General features: G+C 52.8%; 1 protein-coding gene, 3 non-coding genes and 1 pseudogene across 4 annotated transcripts in view; all 5 read right to left on the bottom strand.

The window, feature by feature from the left end:
- The window catches only part of LOC107076200 (antigen WC1.1-like), a 455,354-nt gene that overhangs the window by 189,775 nt on the left and 262,823 nt on the right, over positions 1-2,756 (bottom strand). The gene's annotated exons all lie outside the window — the stretch shown is intronic.
- On the bottom strand, positions 603-721 carry LOC138217374 (5S ribosomal RNA). Its single transcript, XR_011181086.1, has one exon. It is a non-coding gene; the product is annotated as a 5S ribosomal RNA (ribosomal RNA).
- LOC138244366 (5S ribosomal RNA) lies at positions 1,259-1,377 on the bottom strand. Its single transcript, XR_011192979.1, has one exon. It is a non-coding gene; the product is annotated as a 5S ribosomal RNA (ribosomal RNA).
- Positions 1,915-2,033, bottom strand: LOC138218297 (5S ribosomal RNA; annotated as a pseudogene).
- LOC138217196 (5S ribosomal RNA) lies at positions 2,571-2,689 on the bottom strand. Its single transcript, XR_011180908.1, has one exon. It is a non-coding gene; the product is annotated as a 5S ribosomal RNA (ribosomal RNA).

Genomic DNA, 2,756 nt, shown 5'->3' with positions numbered 1-2,756 from the left:
CCATCCCTGTTTAGCTTCCGAGATCAGACGAGATCAGGCGTGCTCAAGGGGGTGTGGCCGTAAGCGAGAGCAAGGCTCGCTGGCACCCTTCTTATTGAGAGGACAGCTCCGTCACCTCTTTTACGACGCTGCTTTTTTTCTCTTGCGTTTTTCTCTTCTTCCCACGTTCTCTCTCTTCACTGCCTTCGTCCCCGCTCTATTTCACTTCAGCCTTTCACTCTTGCTTCCTTCCAATGAGGACGGAGCTGCGGGAGAAAGGGCGCTATAGAGGATCGCTGTGGAGAGCTGCTGCTGTGCTTTGACATCTGAGCTCTGTGGAAAACGATCTCAATACAATTCTGAAAAACGCGACTCTCCGAACGCCAGCCGAACAAGTCTCCACAGCCGAAGCGCTGTGTCTCTTTTCAGTTGGCGATAAACCTTTCCTCGATCCTTTGCGGACTTGTAAAACTGTTCCTGATCAGAATAAAAAACGCTCACGCTAATACACAAGCACCCGTGTCTCGCCAAAGCTGACAAATAAACAGACGGACAAGCCGCACTGCACGTGTGAACAGGGGAATGAGCGAGCGAGCGGGGATAGGGCGCCTCCTGCGCATAAAAGCTTACAGCACCTGGTATTCCCAGGCGGTCTCCCATCCAAGTACTAACCAGGCCCATCCCTGTTTAGCTTCCGAGATCAGACGAGATCAGGCGTGGTCAAGGGGTTGTGGCCGTAAGCGAGAGCAAGGCTCGCTGGCACCCTTCTTATTGAGAGGACAGCTCCGTCACCTCTTTTACGACGCTGCTTTTTTTCCCTTGCGTTTTTCTCTTCTTCCCACGTTCTCTCTCTTCACTGCCTTCGTCCCCGCTCTATTTCACTTCAGCCTTTCACTCTTGCTTCCTTCCAATGAGGACGGAGCTGCGGGAGAAAGGGCGCTATAGAGGATCGCTGTGGAGAGCTGCTGCTGTGCTTTGACATCTGAGCTCTGTTGAAAACGATCTCAATACAATTCTGAAAAACGCGACTCTCCGAACGCCAGCCGAACAAGTCTCCACAGCCGAAGCGCTGTGTCTCTTTTCAGCTGGCGATAAACCTTTCCTCGATCCTTTGCGGACTTGTAAAACTGTTCCTGATCAGAATAAAAAACGCTCACGCTAATACACAAGCACCCGTGTCTCGCCAAAGCTGACAAATAAACAGACGGACAAGCCGCACTGCTCGTGTGAACAGGGGAGTGAGCGAGCGAGCGGGGATAGGGCGCCTCCTTTGCTTAATAGCTTACAGCACCTGGTATTCCCAGGCGGTCTCCCATCCAAGTACTAACCAGGCCCATCCCTGTTTAGCTTCCGAGATCAGACGAGATCAGGCGTGCTCAAGGGGGTGTGGCCGTAAGCGAGAGCAAGGCTCGCTGGCACCCTTCTTATTGAGAGGACAGCTCCGTCACCTCTTTTACGACGCTGCTTTTTTTCCCTTGCGTTTTTCTCTTCTTCCCACGTTCTCTCTCTTCACTGCCTTCGTCCCCGCTCTGTTTCACTTCAGCCTTTCACTCTTGCTTCCTTCCAATGAGGACGGAGCTGCGGGAGAAAGGGCGCTATAGAGGATCGCTGTGGAGAGCTGCTGCTGTGCTTTGACATCTGAGCTCTGTGGAAAACGATCTCAATACAATTCTGAAAAACGCGACTCTCCGAACGCCAGCCGAACAAGTCTCCACAGCCGAAGCGCTGTGTCTGTTTTCAGCTGGCGATAAACCTTTCCTCGATCCTTTGCGGACTTGTAAAACTGTTCCTGATCAGAATAAAAAACGCTCACGCTAATACACAAGCACCCGTGTCTCGCCAAAGCTGACAAATAAACAGACGGACAAGCCGCACTGCACGTGTGAACAGGGGAATGAGCGAGCGAGCGGGGATAGGGCGCCTCCTGCGCTTAGAAGCTTGAAGCACCTGGTATTCCCAGGCGGTCTCCCATCCAAGTACTAACCAGGCCCATCCCTGTTTAGCTTCCGAGATCAGACGAGATCAGGCGTGCTCAAGGGGGTGTGGCCGTAAGCGAGAGCAAGGCTCGCTGGCACCCTTCTTATTGAGAGGACAGCTCCGTCACCTCTTTTACGACGCTGCTTTTTTTCCCTTGCGTTTTTCTCTTCTTCCCACGTTCTCTCTCTTCACTGCCTTCGTCCCCGCTCTATTTCACTTCAGCCTTTCACTCTTGCTTCCTTCCAATGAGGACGGAGCTGCGGGAGAAAGGGCGCTATAGAGGATCGCTGTGGAGAGCTGCTGCTGTGCTTTGACATCTGAGCTCTGTGGAAAACGATCTCAATACAATTCTGAAAAACGCGACTCTCCGAACGCCAGCCGAACAAGTCTCCACAGCCGAAGCGCTGTGTCTCTTTTCAGCTGGCGATAAACCTTTCCTCGATTCTTTGCGGACTTGTTAAACTGTTCCTGATCAGAATAAAAAACGCTCACGCTAATACACAAGCACCCGTGTCTCGCCAAAGCTGACAAATAAACAGACGGACAAGCCGCACTGCACGTGTGAACAGGGGAATGAGCGAGCGAGCGGGGATAGGGCGCCTCCTGCGCTTAAAAGCTTACAGCACATGGTATTCCCAGGCGGTCTCCCATCCAAGTACTAACCAGGCCCATCCCTGTTTAGCTTCCGAGATCAGACGAGATCAGGCGTGCTCAAGGGGGTGTGGCCGTAAGCGAGAGCAAGGCTCGCTGGCACCCTTCTTATTGAGAGGACAGCTCCGTCACCTCTTTTACGACGCTGC

This window comes from Lepisosteus oculatus, chromosome 14 (genome assembly GCF_040954835.1).
Source record: "Lepisosteus oculatus isolate fLepOcu1 chromosome 14, fLepOcu1.hap2, whole genome shotgun sequence".
Classification (NCBI taxonomy): Eukaryota; Metazoa; Chordata; class Actinopteri; order Semionotiformes; family Lepisosteidae; genus Lepisosteus; species Lepisosteus oculatus.
This window is presented reverse-complemented; position numbering and strand designations above follow the sequence as displayed.